This window comes from Tiliqua scincoides, chromosome 4 (assembly GCF_035046505.1).
Source record: "Tiliqua scincoides isolate rTilSci1 chromosome 4, rTilSci1.hap2, whole genome shotgun sequence".
Lineage (NCBI taxonomy): Eukaryota > Metazoa > Chordata > Lepidosauria > Squamata > Scincidae > Tiliqua > Tiliqua scincoides.
In genome coordinates, this window is record NC_089824.1 from 76,600,871 (window position 1) to 76,625,084 (window position 24,214).

Consider the following 24,214-nt stretch of genomic DNA (forward strand, 5'->3'; position numbering starts at 1 on the left):
TGTTGTCTTCCATCATTAATCACATTAAACTAAACATCTCTGGACACATTCACTTCTCACAGAGGCTTCTCTTTCCAACTTACTAGCAAGGCCCTTCACATACACAGTTTATGGTCCCCTTCCACGAGTCTGAATGCTGACATAAAACTAGGCATCCAAGTGAGAATTGGGAGGTGGCAGAAAGATCTTCTAAATAGATTCTCTTCCATCCCAACGCAGTCTGGATACAAACATTTTTCATGTATGATGATGATGAGTTTAAAAAATGTTCTTTCACATTTTTACTTTTACCTCTGTGTTACTGCTTTGTATGCTTACACAAGCACATGACCTTTAGCAAAGGAAATGGCACTGTGAAAAATAGCTGGCAAGAACCCTGAGCACTGACTGACTATCTAATCTATCTTCCTTACTTACAGGCATTAGTGGACAAAGGGAAATATCTTCTCAAATGAAAACACTATGGTGCACAGCTACAGAATCCCTTAAAACAGTTTCTCAAACTGTGGGTCAGGACCCACTAGATGGGTTACAAGCCAATTTCAGGTGAGTCCCCATTCATTTATATGTCAATTTTATTTTTAATATATTACACATGGTGCTACCATGGTATGTGATAGCATGTGGGGAATGTTACAGATCAGTACTTTTAACAGGTTACTATGTATATGCTTTTAACAATGATAGTCAACAGGGCTTACTCCTGGGTAAGAGTGGATAGGAGTTCAGTCTTTGGGATGTTTGGGAAAAAATTATTTTAACAGATCAACTGCTTGGGAAGGTTAGGAGCATTCTTCTTCAATTAAATTTTTGAACTTATACTTAGTGTAAACTTTTGATTGATTTAATTGATTTCCTGCTTGATCATGTCATTTCCAGCCATGACATCACTTCCAGGTTATTGACATCAATTCCAGTGGGTTCAGGACAGACTGACATCCTTACAAGTGGGTCCCAATGCTAAAAGGTTTGAAAACCACTGCTTAAAACTAAGCTTCCTTGAGGAAGTAACACAATTTGATACATAATCATTTTAATGAAAATGTTTTCTAAATAGTATTTCACAAGCAATCTGTGGTTGGATTCTCAAACTGCTAGCCATGAGTGATGGGGTAGTACAACAGACTTAAGAAAACAGACTGGCTTTACCCTTTGAGTGAAGGGGAGTGGGAAATAGTAGAAAATACTATTTACTATGCGGAACAATAAATTTGTGAAACCATGCAAATACCATATTACAGACTGGACCAAAGAGATATTCGGCCTTCTTGCATCTGATCTTATCAAGACATCTGTTACATCTCTCCACTCAGATAGCTGAACTAGCATTCATGCACAGAAATTAAAGGCTGGGTTATGTTTATGACTTCAACAAATGCTAAGAGGTCATCTTTTCCATTTGTCTAGAAAATAATCATACTCTGTCCTTGTTCCCAATACTACCTATAGCATCAAAAGCTTGTAGCCTTCATGCATGTTTCCCTTCTCCCGTCACAAAGACTAAAATAACATGAATGCATTTATCTCAAACGTGAGATAAGGAAATAATACTTCTTAAATGCATACTGATATTAATAAAAGTGAGGCAGATGGGGTAAGGTGCAGTGGAGAAAAGTGCAAGCATTATGATTCATCTGACAGCATCAGCATTATGACATTATGCGAGTCCCTACTTAGATACTGCATCTGAAAATGACTATGAACCTCTCCATTCATTTATGGCATTTATGGTGTGTGAAATAGGATGGAACACAACGGCTGATAATGACCTGCTCCATGTCATTCCATGTCATTCACTTCATCCCTGGTTGCAATGTTTAGGAAAAGACTGAGTGGATACTTGGGTGTCAGAGCTGTCTTGCCACAATTCCAGGATACAGCCAAACCTGACCGTTCTCTTGGCATGGTCTCACATAACTACCAAAGTATTCAGGCACAAATACACAAAATACTCATATACCATGTAGTTGTGCAGTGTACACATAATGTAAATCACTATGATCTCCTTTAAAATCAAAGATCCAGGGACAGCTTGAACTAGCAAAATATTGTAGGTCTGGTTCCTGGCAAAAATGTTGGGCAAGATAAACCATATCTAACACATCACAGTAGAACAGTGCAGAAGTTGCACATCACATTAAAGATTTTTTTTTTACATCTTTTTCTTTTGGTTTCTTGACCTTTTAAGGTCTGCTGCTGTTATATTTTCCATGGGTCTCCTCCAACATGGGAGCTAAAAATATATAGTCTGATACCCTGATATTCTGTTGGTTCAAGTCTTAAGATAGCAGCCCAACTTGAAAATTAAAAAGAAATGTGTGATTCCAGCATGGATCTGAATATCTAATTTAATAATTAACAGATTTGCTCTCTCTTGAATATCTAAAGAAATAATCATTTTCAGTTCTGTCACCATGCAGCTTAAGAACCCATGTAACACTCCATCTGCTCCAGTTTAGGTGTGGTTAAAATCACAGAAAATTAGAGTTGGGAGGGACTAGAGTCATGTAGTCCAACCTCCTGCTCGGTATGAGTGACTATAGCATCTCTGACAGTTAGCCATCTAGCCTCTGTTTGAAAACCTTCAGGGAACCCACAATTGTACAAAACAGACTGTTCCAGTACTTACAAAATCTTACAGTTTCTTCCTCTTGTCTAGCCTATATCTACTTCCCTGTAGTTTCAACCATGGGTGGCACAACCTGGAAAACCATTCAGTGTTGCCTCAAATCTTACCATGCACCTGGCACTGATTCTTCAAATGAGGAAAAAGACTTTCCAGTCTGATTTAAAGAGATCACACAAATGAAGGAAGAGCTTCTTCATTTTCATGGCCCCTGCAAATCAAACCAGGAGTCCTGCACTTCTGTGTACAGAAACTGCACTAGGATCAAGGAGGCAGATGATCCAACTTCTGTTTGCTTTTAGTGGGCAGAAAATTGATTGTGTGGACTGTGCCTATGCTGGGCACTCCAAATCTGCTGACCTTTCACTCCCCCCCCCCAAATCCACCACTGATCCATCTGACATCACCTCACCTAATGGATGGGCTGCCCCTGGTTTCAACCCATTGATTCTAGCCTTGTCCTCAAGCGTAAGAGAGATCAAGTCCTCCGCTTCTTCTGCATGACAGTGTCCAGAGCCAACAGGATTGGGAATTAGCCTGTCACACCCATTTTTAATCCTGATTTGGTCTTCCAGAATGTTAACTATTTCCTCCCATCCTCAGCTTCAGGTCAACTGCAAATTTGATATTCATCCCCTCTACCCCTCATCCGGGTTACTCATAAAAATACTGAACAGCACAGAGTCCAAGAAGCAGCCCTGTGGCACTCTACCCAATATCTCCCTCTAGTTTGATGTAGTGCCCTTTAATACCACTCAATAGAATGATGGTTCAACTAGTCTGAATCCACCAGACAGTAGTACCATCTAGTCCACATTTAACCATTTTATCCATAAAGATTTCACATAAGACTTTGGCAAATGCTTTGCTCAAATCTAGGTACACCATGTCCACAGTGGTCCCACAGTTTCAAACTAATCACACTGTTAAAAAAAGGAGATGAGATTAGTCTGGCACAGCTTGGTCCCTGACAAACCCATACTGGCTCCTACAAATCACCCCATTATTTTCTAAGTGCTCACAGTTATTCTTCTTAATAATCAGTTCCAAGATCTTTCCAGGTATTGATGTCAAGCTGTAGTTTCCCAGATATTCATTTTCCCTTTTTTTAAAGATAGAAGCCACCTGGTCATCCAGCACCTACTCACTCTCCAAAAGATCTCAAAGCTTACAGTCAGTGGCTCCGAAATAACATCTGCATGGTCATTAAGAAACTCATCTGGCTCTGGAAACTTAAACTCATTTAAAGTACCTAGATGTTCCCATACCATCTCTTTATCTGTCTTGAGGCATGATGCTCCTAAGTTCCTTGTTAACACAACTGTCAGGTCACTTTTCTCTTGTGGGAGGCAAGTGCAAACAAGGCCAGCCTTAGGAGCTGCAAGGCCAAACGCAACACATTTTTGTGGGAGCCCCCACCCGTGCGTGTTCTCCCTATTCACCATGATGAGAGACAGTGGTGAGGCACCCACTAGTGGCATCACAACTAACTGCTTTGGGAGGAAGGGTAATTTGAAGCCAATTAGACCTGGGGGAGAAAGAGAGCTGTCCAGTGGTACTGCTCAATTTGCCACACTCTCCTCGTGACGTCTTAGCATGAAAGTCACCTACAGAGCAAAGTGCTGGCTGCAGATGCTCCACTCTTACCACCCCAGAGCGTGGGCACTCCCGGTGTGGGACCCAATTTGGCTATATTGTCGTAAGGCAGGCCTTGGGTGCAAAATTAGTATTAAGCAGTTCTGCCTTCTCTCTGTCATCTACCACCACGTCTCCATTTTCTTCACATGGAATGCAACGCCAGTAAATAAAAGGATTTTTAAAAATCAGAACCTCTCTGTTGAGAGCTCTGCATCATAAGCAAAATTCTCAAGGAAAAAAGTCATGACTGAAGACCTAAAAAGTTCCCAAAAGAAAACCAAGACCTGTTTTGGTTGGCCAAATGATAGCATGAGTCATGGCTATAATCTGAAATGCAATGAAGATATTAGAGAGGACCAATTCCATGTAGGAGTAATCAACATAATATGCTACAGTAGATGCCCCAGAGCTCTTGCATACAGTATGGGCCTGTCTGTGGTATTGTAAAAAGACAATTTTTTTAAAAAAATCTCACCAACAAATTTTCAGTTTCTTTGAAAAATTGGTAGGGGGAAAGCAAAAGTCACAAAAATTCATTCAAAGATTTGTACAATTCAATGTGGACATGAGAAAGAAGAAATACTGGACTGCAAATGTCACATTCTTTAAATTCTGGGGGGGGGGGGGAAATTCTACAGACAAATTCATGGCCCATCACTTTACAGAGAAATGCCTCAAATTGGCTAACAGCCAACTGAACAGCAATTTTTCCTTGAATGCACTCTACCACAAATGTAGTTCCTAAGACCTGGACACTCATAAAAAGGCTAAGATTTTAAATTTATTTTGTTCATTGCATGGTAAGGTTTACAAAATGAGACAGGAGAAATAAACAAAAGAACAAAAACTCAAATTACTTTCATGTTAACATTGCTTCAATTTCCTTCAGTCAAAGAAACTTGTCTGCAATAAAGACTTTCTGCAAGACAGAGCCAACATTTTTCTAACCAAGGAGTTAAGTCAGATAGAGGTTAAAAGAGAAGATGTTTCAGACCTCATTGATAAATTAAAGATCAATAAGTCACCGGGCCCTGATGGCATACACCCAAGGGTTATTAAGGAATTGAAGAATGAAGTTGCAGATCTCTTGACTAAGGTATGCAACTTGTCCCTCAAAACGGCCACGGTACCAGAAGATTGGAGGATAGCAAATGTCACGCCTATTTTTAAAAAGGGAAAGAGGGGGGACCCGGGAAACTATAGGCCGGTCAGCCTAACATCCATACCGGGTAAGATGGTGGACTGCCTCATCAAAGATAGGATCTCAAAACACATAGACGAACAGGCCTTGCTGAGGGAGAGTCAGCATGGCTTCTGTACGGGTAAGTCTTGCCTCACAAACCTTATAGAATTCTTTGAAAAGGTCAGCAGGCATGTGGATGCAGGAGAACCCGTGGACATTATATATCTGGACTTTCAGAAGGCATTTGACACGGTCCCTCAGCAAAGGCTACTGAAAAAACTCCACAGTCAGGGAATTAGAGGACAGATCCTCTCGTGGATTGAGAACTGGTTGGAGGCCAGGAAGCACAGAGTGGGTGTCAATGGGCAATTTTCACAATGGAGAGAGGTGAAAAGCGGTGTGCCCCAAGGATCTGTCCTGGGACCGGTGCTTTTCAACCTCTTCATAAATGACCTGGAGACAGGGTTGAGCAGTGAAGTGGCTAAGTTTGCAGACGACACCAAACTTTTCCGAGTGGTAAAGACCAGAAGTGATTGTGAGGAGCTCCAGAAGGATCTCTCCAGACTGGCAGAATGGGCAGCAAAATGGCAGATGCGCTTCAATGTCAGTAAGTGTAAAGTCATGCACATTGGGGCAAAAAATCAAAACTTTAGATATAGGCTGATGGGTTCTGAGCTGTCTGTGACAGATCAGGAGAGAGATCTTGGGGTGGTGGTGGACAGGTCGATGAAAGTGTCGACCCAATGTGCGGCGGCAGTGAAGAAGGCCAATTCTATGCTTGGGATCATTAGGAAGGGTATTGAGAACAAAACGGCTAATATTATAATGCCGTTGTACAAATCGATGGTAAGGCCACACCTGGAGTATTGTGTCCAGTTCTGGTCGCCGCATCTCAAAAAAGACATAGTGGAAATGGAAAAGGTGCAAAAGAGAGCGACTAAGCTGATTACGGGGCTGGGGCACCTTCCTTATGAGGAAAGGCTACGGCGTTTGGGCCTCTTCAGCCTAGAAAAGAGACGCCTGAGGGGGGACATGATTGAGACATACAAAATTATGCAGGGGATGGACAGAGTGGATAGGGAGATGCTCTTTACACTCTCACATAATACCAGAACCAGGGGACATCCACTAAAATTGAGTGTTGGGCGGGTTAGGACAGACAAAAGAAAATATTTCTTTACTCAGCGCGTGGTCAGTCTGTGGAACTCCTTGCCACAGGATGTGGTGCTGGCGTCTACCCTAGACGCCTTTAAAAGGGGATTGGACGAGTTTCTGGAGGAAAAATCCATTATGGGGTACAAGCCATGATGTGTATGCGCAACCTCCTGATTTTAGGAATGGGTTAAGTCAGAATGCCAGATGTAGGGGAGAGCACCAGGATGAGGTCTCTTGTTATCTGGTGTGCTCCCTGGGGCATTTGGTGGGCCGCTGTGAGATACAGGAAGCTGGACTAGATGGGCCTATGGCCTGATCCAGTGGGGCTGTTCTTATGTTCTTATGTTCAGTGATCCATATAACAAGTGAGGGAAGTCTCAGCAATTCAGAGAAATGAATTCTGTTCAGGAATCTGTAAGACTGCAGTGCATGTTATCTAGCCACATGGAACTTGAAATTCCCAATTCTTACAATAGAATCCTATATTTATTGCTGACATATAGGTTATTTTATAAGATTTTATTCCAATAACAGTTTTGTCCAAGTACTGCTGTTGGTACACAAACGCAGTGAGCCTCAATACTAGGTGCAGTACAACTTACTGCTTTTGTACATATTGCTCCTCCCAGCTCTGAAAGTTTACAGTAGCTTTTGGACCTCTGATAGAACCCCATGACAAGCATGAGAAGAACCTTCTGTTCCTTCTGGCTCAGCCCCATAAGACAACACCATGGTTAAGGGAAGGAAGGAGAAGAAGGGACAAGGGGACAACCAAGTCTGTTATCCATTCCCAATCTGATAGTCACAGTTGGTAATATTACAGCTCTGTCGAATGATGTCTGAAGATCACCTTCTCCTGAATGAGCTGCCTGCCCATTGCTATTTTCATCCAAGGCCTTGCTTTGTATCCTACTGCTGTTGGATATTGGGACACTGAAAACACATTTGTCAGAAGCAGTACTGAGATTATGAAATTTCCTCTTCACAAGGCCAGGTTGGCCCCCTCATTGCTGGTGTTCAGGTAGATGGTAAAAACATATCTGTTCTGCTTGTTTTTTTAGGTTTTTTCAGTTGACAGTACTGATACTGTTTTATAATTAGATTGGCTGCCTCATTTGACATTTATTTGATTTTTTGTTGGGACTGAGTTTCAGAATTTGTTTTGTAAACTGCTTTAGGGGATCCTTAACTGGAACCAAAAGGTAGAATGTAAGTATTTTAAAAACAAACAAAAATTACATCTGTGCTAAACTATGGCAGCTAAGATGAGACAAATTGTTTTAAAATAATTTGATCATGAAATAACTTAATTGAAATGGGAGTGTGAAAAAGAAGGCGGCTGGATTTAGCATTCTTTAAGACTTCAGTAATTTTCAGTAGGATTTTTTGTTTTTGTTCTTGTTCTAATAGACCAACGCAGCCAACTCCTATTTTAAGATTTCAGTGGTAGTCACAGAAGCAAGAAGTTCACTTGGAAAAGGGTCAATTTGTACAATGTTCTTTCTGGTCCTTTTTAAATTCAGGTCCCAAGTTCTTCCAGGTCCTTTTAAGATACTGATGTACAATCAGTATCTGAGTGTAAGCAAAACTGCTTGGCCCATACTTATGTCAACTTTTCCTATTGAGAAGAGGCAACCACTAAACTTCAGCTATTTTATTTTTTTCATTTTCCTCATCATTATTGCCAAAATAAGCTAACTGTTCAAAATATTTCAACAGCATTAGGAGGTGTGTCTTATTTTTCTTCCAAAACCTCTTTATTTATAGATTAAAATGTTGGCAGGTGTGCCTGGGAAGAGAAGCTGCGGGGCTTAACACACTGCAATAAAGCAACAGATTTGTTCTAACAGATTAACAGGCAGAAAGTTGTACTTTCCTTCCTTACTTATGGTTCTTGTTTGTCAAAATGCAGTGACAACAACGAAGTGCATAAAACAAAAACCAAGTTAATCTGCTAAAAGCAGTAGGCTAAGGTTACAAATGATACTGAGTCTTAGAATCCCACAAAAGTCCAAATAAAATATCTCAAGAAGAAACGAATGCTTTTCTAAAGACTTTACATTAGGATAGAAAGATGCCAGAGTTTACGGAAGCAAAGACATTTCTGACTTCCTATTTCTTTTAGTCTTGACTCTAGTCTGATAGCTTCCTCTTTCTGTCTTAATAGTGGGGAAATTTCTTCTGAAATTTTGAATGATGCTTCTTTAGCAAAATGTATTGGGTTCAAACTCCTGCTACACCTCACCCTACCCCACAGCACAGAAGGATGCATTTTACAGAATCAGTAGCAGCGGCCACAAACCACTATGCAACCCACTCTTTTAGTATCTGGAGCTAGTCATATGTACTATATGTATCCACCCCTTTTCTGCTCAATTCAGGGAATATGATTTCTCAATCTATCCACACATCATCATCAGCATGTGAAGATACTGGCGTTGTAATCCAAGTCTTAATATTTTCAGCTCATTTCACCTGATGCTCCCTCCTGCTCCCTCCCTTCTTAAAAACTCAAACCACACTATTATGCATCCCCCACAAACAATGTGCGATAGACAGTGTCAAAAATGTTTGCATATGGTGGCCCAAGTGGCACAAAACAACAATTTGAGCTGTTTACACCTGTATGAAAAGCTAGGTGTGGCAGTTGGTCTCTCAAGAAATATAACATGTGAATGCCAACAGGATGATGATGGCGTATACCAATAAGATCACAAAAATAAAAGGCCCATTGACAGCCATTCTGCCTTTAGTTTAAATATTTATTGATATTCATCAGAAGAAAAGGATACACTGGAGTGACTACTTAGGGATTATAAATGAAGCATCCCTCCATGTTTATCAAGGAATATTTGCTTGAAAAGCGGTATATAAATACTGTTGTTGTTGTTGTTGTTGTTGTTGTTGTTGTTGCTTTCATGCATGACAGAAATGACCTGGGGTAACTCCACATTCAGAGGGAAAACAGTATCAAAAGAGAGGCAAACCTGATTCTTATGTCCAGCATATGGCTCTCATCAACAACAAATTTTACTGGAACATTGCAGAAGTCCTCATACGCAAAGCACACTATCAACCAGGCCCATAGCCACATTTACAATACACTCTACTTTGGACTGGCAACTGAAAGACTGACTGTTGGGCTACTGGTAGCCAATCCTAGCCTATGTAAAATAACGTATACAGATCCTGCTATATGCTTACCATCACACTCTAATGGTTAGAGATTACAGATTAAACAACAAACATGATCAAAGTGACAAAATATTTGATAGAACAGAGGTGAAAAGAGACAAACTACTGTATTCAAATACCAGACTTAATTTAAAGCAGTAATTTCCATACTTGATCAAGTTCAGTCTAGGAAAATAAGAACTACAATAGCAATGAGTTGTTGATAAAAGGTCAAGCCAGTACCTTTCAAAGACATTGCCACAATTGGACGTTTTCAAACACATGAAAGACTTTCAGTCTTACAGGAAGCAAATTGTCACCCTGCAGTAACCCATCTTTTTCTGTAATGTGCAAAAGTCTCCCTTTTCTGTGAGGAATATATAAACTGGAATATAATTGCAACCTACCCAGGGAAACATCATGTACCCCTCCAGAAACATTTATGAGGTCAAGTTACTTCCACAGCAAGTACTGTACAACAAAAGAAACAACTAAGAGAAAAACTATCCACGACATTAGAGGGTTTCATATTGTTTTTACTTGTATTTGTAAGCCACAGTGAGTGCACTTATTTTTAATACTTTTATTTTGTCATTTCATGGATATATAGAATGTCAAACAATTACAAAAAAAAGAAAAACTATAAAGTTGAACACTAACAGTTCTTATCAACTATGGCAAATATCTGACAGAGTTCTACAAGATATAACTATTGTGCTTTTCTTGAAGGAGGACAAGATAAAAACCTCTGTAATAAACACCAAATATAACAATCCATCAAACAGCTGACTAACAACTGGTTACCGAATACAACTGACTGCCCAAAGGCAATGGGATAGAAACAGAGTCAGTATTTTACAGTTTCTTCAAGATTTTCCTATTAGAAAATGGTTTATACAGGAATGAAAAAGTGTACACTATGATCTTACTAAGCATCTGGTTTTGATGTTTGCTCAGATCCACCCACTTTAGAAAATGGCTAGCACTGGTAGATACGATATACGATATACCAAGCTTTTCAACTCCTTACAGGCAAATACACAAGATATTGCAACAAACCAGACTATAGTATTCTGCAAAATTACTTAATTTTGCATATGTGGGCTTACTTAGAAATCAGCAAGTACATAATTTCAGCAAACACATGTGATCAACATTTCTATTTAATACTTTATTTATAGCCATTGTGTTTCTGAACTATTCCAGTAAGATTGATTGCTACTGAAATTAATCAAAGGCATAACAAAGGAAAGGATATCATTTGTGCACAAGTCAGCTACTTATGTTGCCAATGACAAAGAACATAGCTGAGGTATCAGTATCACTCACATTCAGTGCTGTATTGCAAGAGCCCATGGCTATTTTAAATACTCTGAACGTCTGCTAACCAAACCCCCCCCCCACCCGGCTGGGTGGAATTAGTCAAAAATTATTTGCAATTAACTCAGGTTAAAAACACTGGAGCTCAACTGGTGCTTCCGTTGAAATATTCCAACCGAGTTACAGTTCGCAGATCAACTTGAGAACATTTTTAGTACAATTCATCAGACATAAAAAGCAGGAATACAATAGTCCAACCTAACAATATTGGTTCTTCCTCATCTCCTCCTTGCTGCCTAGTCACATGGAAACTGCGTGCCAAATTCTTGCCTCCAGGGAGTGACACAAAAAAGATCTGCAGCAGGTGGTGTTGCAGTGCCTTGGCTGTTTCCTAGAACAGTTTGCAATGCAGGCCAGAGAGCTACGCCAGTTTCTGTGGAACAAACTGTAAGTCTATTACCACTCTGAACTTTTCCAAAATTAATCCTGAGACCAGTCTAAGATTTTAAAATGCGCCAAAATGAAGTTAGAAACAGATGGAAGAAATAACTATACAGGAATAACTATACAACTATACTATGTTGTAGATAAACATATGCGGGAAGGGAGAATTACAGCAAAAGAAGAGGAGCAGATGATCTAACTACCACTCTCCACTTGCCCACACTTCTTCCACTTTGTCCCCCACTTCCTTCTCCAATTCAGGGACTAGGAGGAGTCAAACCAACACTGGAGATAGATGAGTGAACAACAGAGGTAGCTCCTCACCCCCACCGATCTCCTGCCTGAGCATCACTTAGCCTCATAGACAGGCCAGTCCTGAGCAGATGGGTGCCCTGTTTACACTGCCTTAAGTTTTATTCCAAGGAATAAAAGTTGGGTATAAATATAATAGATAAATTTAAAAAATTGAGAAACAAAGCTGTGGGATAAAATGTATAGTATTTTCTGAATGTGCAAAGCTCTTTACATCTAAACATTATCCTGATGTTGTCCTTACAATAATCCTCTATTATTATTATTAACAGTATTTATATACTGCTTTTCAACTAAAAGTTCACAAAGCGGTTTACAGAGAAAAATCAAATAACTAAATGGTTATTTAGTTAACTACTAAATAACCATTTATTTATTACCATAATAATAACCATGGTTATTTAGTTTACTACTAAATAGTTTACTACTATTATGGTTAACCATAATAACCATGGTTATTTAGTTTACTACTCTAAGGTAGTAAAGCATCATTAACACCATAATGGAGCTGGGAAGCCAAGGCCACTCCCTCAAAGGGAGTGGTTAAGCTACCTAGTGAACTCATGACAGAGGTGAAATTTGAACCAGGGAAGACCTGATTTACAGATCAGTCTCTTAGCTACTATGCCACAGGCTCTCATATCATTATCACTCCAAATTCAGGATAATTATTTATGGGTTAGATTACCTTATGTGCCCTCTACACAAATTACTTCACCTTTCTGTCCCATCACAATTTAGATCAGCGATTTTCAACCACTGTGCCGCAGCGAGGCTGCCTCAGGTATGCTGCGGGGCCAAGGAGTCAGGTAGCGGCGGCAGCAGCAGTAGCAGCTGCGTGCGCGAGAAGTGGCCGCTCAGAGCCTCGCGCTGCAGCAGGAGAAAAAGGGGCAGCCGCAAAGTACCTGCTGTTGCTGGTGCCTGCCCCAAGCACTGATTGGACAGCCAGCCAGGCAGCCAGAGAAGCCTGGAAGAGCTGCCAGCAGCAAGAGCGTGGAGGGAGTGAGAGCGAGCCAGAACATGGGAAGCAGGTACGGAGCCAGAAGCAGCTGGCTAGAAAGGATCCTTAAGAGACCCTTTTCCTTACCTGCAAAGCCCCAAAGTGACCCTCCCTGCGTTGCCCCCACTGGCAAGGCTTTGCCTTTGCCATCAAGATCGCTGGGCCACAATCCTATCCACACTTACCTAGGAGTAAGCCCCATTGACTATAATGCGGCTTACTTCTGAGTAGACGCACAGAGGCTTGGTCGCACTCTTTCTTGAATACATGAGCAGAAGTGATGCTTTTCTTCCCCCCCACCCACCTCCTCCCCTCCTGCACACACATCCCCCCATCATAACTGCAGTTAACCCCTCTCTTTCTGCCCCGCCCCTCCCTCTTCCCCACCGTCCAAAGTCCAGAATCAGGTGCCTGCATTCTCTCTCCCCCCCACCCCAGTGAATCTTGCACTTGTTTTAGCCACACCTCCTCACTGCCCCTCACCCCCCCCATTTCTTCAGTATGCTCAGTCTCATCTCTCTTTACCAGCCCCTCCTGGCATATCAGAGCATATCAATTAATAACAGTTTGAACAGACCTACTTCAATACCTTTCCAGAAAACACATACACCTCCCTCTCCAAGCTTCTTGGGAATTTCTTTCATTGTCATGTAATGATCTAAGGCTGCAATCCTAACCACACTTTCCTGAGAGTAAGCCCCACTGAACAAAATAGGACTTACTTCTGAGTAGACCTGGTTAGGCTTGTACCCTCAATGTATTAGTTATATTATTAATTTAATATTTAATAATTTAAATATTAATTACATTAATTGTAACATAATAATGTAATTAAAAACCAGTAGTGTGCCTTGACAAATTTAGTGCCTTGTCAGTGTGCCATGAGCTGAAAAAGGTTGAGAATGGCTGATTTAGATTATCTATGATCACTTGGCAGAAGCAGCAAACCCCAATCATATGTTTATACAGACATAAATAAAAGTTTTAAGTGTCACTAGCTTTCCTCCTCCTCACATTACTGCCACAGCCTCATTATGCTAATTTAATGTGACCTAAAGTAAGAAAGAGGAGGTAAACGGGGTAAAGGCGCCAAAATAATAGATTAACAGTGTTTTTCCTTATTCATGCTGTTCCAAAGTCCATATCTCAGTTTGCCTAACAAGTAAAAAGAGTTCCAAAAAGGAATAATCACCCTTATTTTGCATCTTCTGGAAAATGTAGACCATTACGCTGAACCAGGGCTTCAGTGAATTTATCACATTTCTGCGATACATTTTGCCTCATCAGTGTTTCCATAATGGAAAAACCCCACAGGGGTAGTACAACTGCATATAGAGGAAAAGCAGAGAGATAGTGATTTATGCCCTAATTTTTACTGGGTCAATAAAATATCATATTCTTCATCCACGATAAACAGCAGTAGGCTAGAAATTTCTGTCAATAATTGTGAAGATATTATTGATGGGTGCATTAAAATTAAAATGTAGGTTAATAAAATAATTCAAAGAGCTTTGGTGAGAAAACCCACATTCTCTATATGCTAAAAATGTGCAAGTTTGAGCTATTATTAAGAATATTTATATGCTGCTTTTCAACAAAAATGTTCACAAAAGTGGTTTACATAGAAAAAAGAAGATGGTTTCTTGTCCCACAAGGTGCCTTTCTATCAAATGTTATGGCCAAAAAAACAGAGAACAAAAAATGTAAGGAGCCCTATGAAAAGTGAAACTGAGCTGTATCACACTTTTACTCGCAAGTAAGCGACCTTGCCTTCATCCAGGCTGAGAAGAATCCAACAACACCAGAATGGTCCTGATCCAATGAATGCAGTCTCCAAAAACACCTGAGAAGGAAATCCCTCTCTCCAAGCCAACGAATGTATTGAGCCCTATGGAAAGCGAAACTAAGCCTCACCATCGCATTTACTTGTGAGTAAGCAAACGTGCCTTGGCTGGTGGTCAGGCCAGGCAAAGGGGAATGTGAAGCCACCAGAATGGTCCTGATCTGATGGAACTGGAGCTCAACAAATGCTCCAGAAGGCAGCCTCTCCCCCCCCCCCCAAAGGATCAAAACAGAGGCTTCAGCTGTTAAGGTGAACTTTTTTGAGACTTGCAAAGCCAGGTGGATCCTGACAGTGATCTGGTTTAAACAGAAGTTCTTAAATTGCACTGGACAGGGCTGCAAAGCTTCCTGATTGTGGAGGAGGGGTGTTATTGCAGGAAAGCTACAGAGGAAATTCACTTGGAGGACCAGGCTGGTTTCTGCTTATTTAATTATTTGTTTTACTTATTTATACTTATTTATTTTGATTTGCCTGATGTCACTTTCATCATGACATCACTTCTGGTGGGTCTTGGACAGATTTTCATTCTAAAAAGTGGGTCCCAGTGCTAAAGGTTTGAGAACTGCTGCAATAAGCTGTTAGTAAGTTGACACCCTGGGGTGTGTGTGACACCACTAGTGAACAAAATCATAGTTTGGAGGAATAATACCATCATGTTATATATCAATTAATGCGTAATTTCATGCAGAATGTGTTCTGTCTTTGTTCTATCAAAAGGTATAGCCAAAAAACCAGCGGGGTGGAGTGATGGTACATCACCATGCCCACCACCGGGGGTGTTGCGTTGTTCACTGCATGGGGGGCGGGTGATGCGCTGGCATCCCGCACCAGGTGACGCGAACCCTAGCAACACCACTGCTTACAACTAGTCACTTACTTTGTCAGAAGGGCTAATAACCTAGCTAGCCTTGAAAATCCAAAGCTTTTGTCTGCTATATCAAACATTTTTCAGACTGCTGAAGTTCATGTGTGAATAAACAGCTCTCTTTTATCATAACAAGGAACAACATGAAGTGTATAAAGCAAATCAAACAAATTTCTCCTCTTTGATCTAAGGGCAAGTTTCCACACATTTTTGACAGAAACAAGTCACCACATTGTGTCTTGCCCCTATCAACCTCCTGTGACAAAGCTTTCTTGGGCAGGAACCCATGTACACTAAAGTTTTATATCTAAACACTATTTGGAGTCTGATTCATGAATGTTTCTTCCAAAGAAAGGTTACACATAGGAAAATGCAGTGAACAGTAATCATTGGAAGATTTTCTTTTCTTTCCATAAAAGAAGATAGTTCAAAGAAATCTACAGTGATGCAGTATCAAGCTAACTAAATGGTTACAAGACTACCTCCAACTAATTATCTCAAGACTGTGATAAAAGACAGATGGAGCAGATTCCTGCACCTGTATATAAGTAACTTCATACAATTCAAGGCAGTTACTCACATTGATCTATTGAGCCTTGAAGTGCAGCTTTTCGATATACTTGGGAGGAAAAATACTCAATTATGTACTGCACACATCAGATGCAATCTTTTGTTCCTTCTTAGTCGTATGTACAATTCACCAGTAGTGCAATTCTATGCATGTCTACTCAGAAGTAAGTCTAATTTAAATAAATGCTACTTACTTCCAGGTAAATGTGCATAGAATTGCAGTGTAAGGCATTAACAGCACACAGAGCTGCAAAAACAGAAGCCTGAATAAAAAGTTTTACTTACTGTAAAAAGACTCAAGTCCAAAGGCCTTTTCCTACTTGCTTTAATGTAAAAATCCTGAGTCTTGAAATATCCACCCAGCATGCTATGGTTTTCTGCTGAGAAATAACAGACATCTTAATAAAATAAGGAAGTTCCAAAATGACATGTCCAACCACCATTGAATAACTGCCATGCAATTTAAAAAGATTCAGGGAGTGGCCACTCATTCCTTCTATTCAAAATTATTTTTATCATCATGCCTTCCAACACTAACGATATCCTGAAAGCTATATACAGTAATATATTTATATATTTGATGTATATGTATTTGTTTATATATTTGATGTAATGTGTACATTTTTATGTAGGATTTATTTCTCTATTCAGTTTTCTTAACATAGTTTTTGTTGTTTCTCCTGGTATACTTGAAGAAAGCACACACCAAAAATGTTGTACTTATTACATCTTTAAAATTATTTCAGTATTATTTTGGCTTCTGCTCAAATGCCTGAACTCTGCCCTTCCCTCCCCTCCTCTGTTACCTTCTTCTCTTAACACCAGAGGACAGGGAGAGGAGCCAGAACTGTCATTAGTAATGTGTTATATTTGCTGCTACTTTACTTGAACTGAGGAACTCAAGAAAAGCAACAGCACCAATCTGCATATTACCATTCTGCTGGCATAACTGTAAAGATGAGCACAAGGACCAACTTCCATTGCCTCTCATCTCATAGGCTCTCAGATTCACAAGGTTGTCAAGTCAAACCAAGTGTATGAATCTGACCCATCTGGTTTAAGTGCTACTGGCCCCTTAAGGGCAGAAGAAAAAGAGCTGGGTCTTTCATTGAACACACTACTCTCCTGGTTGTGTTTCCTCTACTCATAATCTTTCTACACATACTATGATGATTAAGAGATAATGCACTAGATGTGGTGAGATTTACTACTCTGATAGACTTTTCCTTTATAATGATGCAAATGAACATGACCTCTTCACCAGTTTTGTTCTTTGTTGATTTGGTTGATAGTGCCTGGGAATCAAGAGTAAAGTGGATCATAGTTTCATACTGAGTGCTGTTAATCTTCCCTTTGCATAATGCTGGTACACTCTGGCCCAAATTCCACAGATTGAAAATGTGTGCACATCAAATAAGAACCTAGTAAACAAGCTGCACTCTATTATGAAAGAACAGTTCTGTGGATCTTTTCATGCACTATATTTATGTATTGTCATTTGTTTCCATTTGCATCTCTACAAAACATTTTTTTTTGCTCCACATAAAGAAAATCCCCCAGCGAATCCATTTATTTTGTCTGCAAAAAGGCACATTGGACTAATGCCTGGATTCAAAATAGTATTATAGCTAAATGTGTAAAAATGTAAACATTATTTAATTATTTTATTAACTTAGACTTATAATCCATTCTTTTCACAGAGAACAGGCCACCTTATATAAACCAGATAATGAGTAATTTTGAAAACATCAGGCAATTTAAAACACATCTCCTCCTTACTTGTCCCCAGTTGCCAAAACACAGAAAGGTCTCACAGTGCCTTCAAAAGGCACTCAGGCTTAGCCTTTGGCAAGCCTCAAGAGGAAAAAAATTCCAAAGCTACAGAGCAACCACTGAACACCTCCCTGCATGCTGTTGTCCTAACTCACTGCATAAACAGTATATTTAAGAGATTTTCTAGTTTCTGGCAGAATGCTGGAGTGGGGATTGGACCCTATGGTATGTAGGGATTGGATGGAGGAAAACTGAAACTTACAGCCCAATCCTATGCAGCACTAGTACACCAAGGTCACCAGGCCCATGCTGTAACCAGTGCTGCAACTGAGCAGTCAGGAGGTCTCCTCCTTTATTCCCTTACCTCATGTCAAGCTCCAGCCTGCCCAATTTGCCTCCTTGGATCCAGACTAGCTATTTAGCTGGTGCAGAAGCGAGTCGCCCTGTGTAAGGCTAGTAAGGCCTGGGATGGAAGTTAGGATGCGGCACAGACCTGCTCCGCAATCTCCACCCCCTTCCAGGCCCAACTCACCTTTCCTTCCACTCCCCCTCCACACTGAAACACCCCTCCTCCCCAAAATACTCACCTGCCCTTTTGGCCAGAGGGTGGGATATGGTGCATTCATGGTGGCGCAGGCCTTCCTGCCAGTGCCACTTACTCTCTGGGTGTTAAAAAGCACCTTACAGTGCTTTTATAACACCTAGTGCTGGCACTCCGACTGCAGCACTGACACTTACAGTCCATAGGATTGGCTCTCAATCCAATTAACACAGAAGTACTGTTCTCTAGCTGATTGCCTGAACTAGGAGTAGGCATACATGAATCAAATTAACAGCTTCAGGATACTCCTAGATCAAGTGCTGCTTTGAAAATCTCAGGTAGCAGCAGTGACTGGTGGGAGAGTTAGAACAGATAAAAAGAAATACAGTTCTACCAGCACATAATCTGTGGAACTCATTGTCATCTAATGTTGCAGTGGCACCTGGCCCTGATGCCTTTAAAAGGTGACTGGACACATTTACAGAGGAAAAGTCCATCACAGGTTACAACCTTTGGGCATTTGCTTCAACGTGGGAAAAGCAGGATATAAATCTTTTAAATAAATAAAGATACAGATTGAATCTCATTATTCACAAGGGTTCTGTTCCCAGGACTCACTTGGATGGCAAAACACACACTAAAGCAAATCAATTTAAAAAACAAAGTCCCTTTGCTCCAGTGATTAAAAATCAGCCTTGCTGAGCTTTTGAAATGCACACAAGAGGCACTCAGTCTCTCTCCAGGCACTTAGGCTTCACAAGGAGGCAGCAATCCCTCCCTTCACCAAGAGCTCCATCAAGGGGGAAAGAATGGAGAAGGCGCTAATCACTGCCATTTAGCTTTCCTTCACATGCTCAGGGGGAAGAGAGGGGTTTGCCTTCTGCCTGTAGAGAGAGAATGATTGATGGAGTGTCAGCCAGCTGCCCTCTCTCACATTAATGAGGCTACTGTTAAAGGACTGTTTTCCTTTAATTTAAAGGGTACTTCTCATCATGATGAGATAGAAAAATCTGTGGATAATTAGGTTATACCTGTAATCATTTGCATGACTGTCTCTCTACAAAGTAAAAAGCAGTTTTTTAAACTGCTTTTAAAGGGATGCATTTTTCCCCTTCTCCAGGGATCAGCACATTCCCTCTCATTTGCAGTGGCCATTCGTATTGAGTCAAATCCGTGTATAGGTTAGACCTGTATGCAACCTCCAGGTTTTAGAGTTATATCTGAATGCTGAATGCAGTGGAGTGACAATAAGATATAGGTATCATGTTGTCTTGAGTGCTCTCTGAGCCATCTGGTGAGCCACTGTGAGACAGAGGAAGCTGAACTAGATGGGCCCTTTGTCTGATCCAACAGGGCTTTTCTTATGTTCGAAGTGACTAGGTGCACCTTGGCTGGTATACAGGCTGCTTCCTTACCTGAAAATGCCAAACCTGGGCATGGTTAGCATTTCATGGTCATGCTCAGTATCCACCAGACTTAATGAACATGTCTGTGTGGGGCTGCCCTTGCAAAGCACCCAGAAACTTCAGCAAGTGAAAAATGGCACTACCAGGTGTTATGTAATCTGCACTGTTTGTTTCCGAGTTTAATTCAAGATGCTATTACTTACCTTTAAGGTCCTAAATGGCTTGGGATCTGGATGTTTTAAAGACCACCTTCTTCCATATGTCCCTCATTGTGCACGGCCTTAGTATTTCAAGTGGGTCCCCATTCATTTCAATATTTTATTTTTAATATATTAATCTTGATGCTACCTTGATATGTGACTGCATTTGGGGAAATGTTACAGAACTTTTAACAAGCTAATTTGCATATTCTTTTAACAATGATAGTCAATGGGACTTACTCCTGGGTAAGTGTGGGTAGGATTGCAGCCTTGGATTATTAAAATTTTCTTGCTTGATGATGTCACTTCTGGTCATGACATCACTTCCGGAGGGTCCTGACAGATTCTTATTCTAAAAAGTGGGTCCCAGTGCTAAATGTGTGACAACCACTGAATTAAACTCAATATTGCACTGTATCCAAACCCTCTTGCACTGTCTGGTACAAAAGAAGAGGGGCACAATGTGAAGCAATTTCCCCCTGCAACCCCCTACCTCCCTGAAAAATCACTCCTGGGAGCTGGAGCATTTTCAGGAACAAAACGACATGTAGCACATGTGGCTGAACCACGAAGTGGGAATTGCAGAATAATGCAACCCTCCCTCTCTTTAGCACAAGCTGGAAATGGTCCTTATGCGAGAGGGTTTGAAAACAACCTGTATATGCTGTCAGGTGTCCAGTTAAAATCTAGCTTTTAGGAAGACCTTTGAGTCAGTTGATCCTGTTGGCCCCACCACCCTGTTGCTGGGTTATTACATGGCACAGTGACTGAAAATCATTGATGTAGGTCTCCTGAGCCCCTTGAAGGGATGAATAAAAGCATAATTCAGAAACAAGATTAAGGCCATTGTCATGCAAAATACAAAGCAGTAACCTAGCCTCAGTTTTATGAAGGTATGAATGTTGGTTGCTAGGTCTGAAACTGAACAACTAAGCCACATCCTTCTTAATAGACAATACACTATTATTAAATGCACACCTGGCAGGAGCAGGCATCATCATGTTGCACAATAAATCCTTGGTAAAATTACTGGACTTAGTGACAGACACTGGTCAATAGTTTAATCTCTGAATAACTTCTTTAAAAACACATTTTAAAAGCTGATGAAATGATGTGGAAATGTGATGGGAATTGCATAATTCATCAATAATTTGCTACAGTCATCAGGCACTAGCTAACAGTGTACATGACATTTGCATAATCACATTCTACAATGTACTCACTACACTATACAACTAGGAATTATATTTTCCTTGCAAAAAAGAATTTTTGGTTAGAGTATTGTCCACATCTATCTGCAAAGAAGAAGGAAGACTGGGAGAAGTTGCCAGTCAGCATAGACAATACAATTGTCTGACTCCACAGATGACAACTTCATCTGCGCACTAGAACTGCTATAACACTTCCAAGCTTTCACAGCTCTTTGCACATGTTATTCTCCCTGGGTTAGCATGCTCCTTCCTCCCCCCCCCCACCCACTGCTTCTTCACTTAGGTGTCTTTGGGCAATGGCTGACTGGCTTTTTCCTCCCTTCCCTTCTGGGTTGGCTCTTTCTTACTGGGTGCTGGTAACATCTGCAACTGCTATATTTTCTTCTGCTTGGCTCTTTCTCCTTCCCATGATTTTGAAAAAGCAAGGCAAATAGGCATGGGAATGGAGAAGGAAATGATGTAGAACAGTAGAAACTAAACTAGTCTCTAGTGCTCGCTCTCCCCATTTTCTTCTTCTGCCCTGAGACTAGCTGTGGCCTTTCCAGCAAGCAGGATAGAGGAAGAGATAGCTAGAGTGGTAGGGGGGACTAGAGTGCTCCCCTTGTTGACACCATGGACTTCCAATTATTTTTAGCATGAATATTAGTGTCCATGAATGAACACAATGCTGACCACTGACACCAGGCCACCTGGACACAACAATGACTCTGAAATATACATAGCCTAAACAACAAGGGGTAGCAAAGTCTCATCTGTTATGCGAGTTGCCATACCTAACTGTCATGCATTACTTTTTCAATTCACTTTAGCAAGGCAAGACACACAATAAGTACAAAGACAGATGTATATGAGAGATGGTTGGGTGACATCTGTGTTCTGAGCACAGCAAAATCTTGACCAAGCCATTTGATATCTGTCTTATAATTACTGCTTTTACAGTCATGAAACTACGGGGGGGGGCCCTATCCATGGATCCCATACCCGCAGTTTCACATATTAGTGATTCTGCAGATGCAGGAGCCCCCACACACCCTCCATGCACCTGCTGGAAGCTCTTCTGAGCCTGCAGGGCTCAGAATGACTGTTAGAAGAAAAAAATACAACTTCCAGTTTTTCAGCAAAACCAGAAGTGACATTTTTATGCCTTTAGAAAGCATTATAAGGGCTGGGGAAGCCCTGGCTTCTGAACCCCACAAATACTGTGGGCAAACACGTGTGGCCTCTGCAGAGCTCAGAAAAACCTTTAACGGACCAGGGCACAGGGGTGGGTGGCTGTCCCATGTATCCATGGTTTGTAGTACATGTGGGTTCCAGAACAGAGCCCCCGCAAATTCTGGGGCACAACTGTAGTCCTAGGAACCCACGACACTGGACTGGTTCTTGAAAACTATGAAGGCAACAATGTTGATGTCCAGGACTGAAGCATAGCTGTAATTCCTGGGGTTAAAATGTATTTGTACAACCACTGAAGTTACATAGGTTGATTTTTCCCAGTGAATTTTACAGCATAAAACTGTGCATGCCTACCCAGAAGTAAGTCTCACTCTTTTCAATGAGACTTAATACCATTAAAATACCATATATACTCACCTATAAGTCAAAAAAATTCATGCCTAAAAATTGAGCCTGAAACCCTGGGTCGACTTATACCCCAGTCAACACAGCAAATAAAGCAGGAGCCTCTGGGGGGCTTAGCAGCTGTCTGGTGAAGTGGGGGGTGAGACTGGGCTGAGAAGTTTTTTCTCCACACAGGGGGTAGAGAAAAAGGAGAAATTTTGCTAGTAATTACCGTATTCAGAGGCAGCCATTTAAGCTTCTTCTCCAAACTGGAAGGAAAGTGAAGGTGCTTATGGGAATTGTAGTCTGTAAGGGGCTGCTGCTATGGAAGTGCAGCACTTACTCCTCACAAAGTCTCTTCACAACTCCCATAAACCCCTTCATCCCCCTTCCAGATTGGAGAAGAAGGGAAAATGCCTCCTTGGTGTTCTTTCTGCTGCTGCCTCAGAACATTCCTGGCAAGTCATTTTCAAAATATTTCACACACCCCTCGGTTTAGGAGTCTGGTTTTTAAAACACCAGGATGCAATCCTCATTTCCATTTGGAACAGTCCCAGGTGGCAATTCAATGCACCATTACTTAAGAATAACACCCATGGAAAGCAATGGGGTCTACTTCTGAGTAAATAGGGTTGCAACTATGTGCAGCTGCACTCATGCTCAGTCCTTGTTGCTTGCCTCTTGACTGTGCACACTCCCAGTTATGTGTTATAAATTGTATGTTACATGTTGAACCTCTGGCTTAACACACCAGGGACTTTAAAGAAGCATTTGATTAATGGTTCTCCTGGCATATTGTTTACAGTGCACTTACTCTGATGGTGTTTACAAAAAGGTGGTGAAGACCAGAATTTTAAAAGTAAATGAATAAAAATGTATCTTAGGATCTTTTACTATATTTTTAATAGAGACTGTACAGTTCTTAGATAACAATTACTGGCAAGTTATTTTTCAGGATCTGGCCTCAGGTAAAATCAGACAAAACTATAGTCAGACACCCCTCTAGGTTTAAACCCCACCTTATCCGAGGGTCATAGAAAATTCCATGATTTTGGCTTTAAACCTGCCCTCGACTTATCTGTGGGGTCGACTTATGGGCCGGTGTTTCCGGTGGATGACAACAGTTTCCAAAAGTGTGCATCACAGCCCCTACAGAGCCACAGCACACTCCCAGGGGCACCACAGGATGTCTCAGGACCCCCAGCTCTCCTGGGTGCTGCCATCTTCAATTGCATGATCCAAGGTGGCAGTGCCCAAATATTGTAAAATTTAGTCACCGCCATCTTGGATCACACAAGATCTCATGCGACTTGGGAGGCACCACCTTGTATCACACAATCCAAGAGGGCAGCACCCAGGACAGCCAATAGGAGGGGCCACCGGCGACATCCCGTGG

At 41.1% G+C, this 24,214-nt stretch overlaps 1 protein-coding gene across 6 annotated transcripts in view; it reads right to left on the reverse strand.

Annotated features, from left to right (window-relative positions):
* Positions 1-24,214, reverse strand: part of ATXN1 (ataxin 1) — a 307,081-nt gene that overhangs the window by 242,492 nt on the left and 40,375 nt on the right. For 5 of the 6 annotated variants that reach the window (XM_066626680.1, XM_066626682.1, XM_066626681.1 and 2 more), the window contains exon 3: positions 16,416-16,510. The gene's annotated coding sequence lies outside the window, so the exon portion shown is untranslated. The remainder of the gene's footprint in view (positions 1-16,415; positions 16,511-24,214) is intronic. The other variant, XM_066626678.1, reaches the window with a different exon arrangement.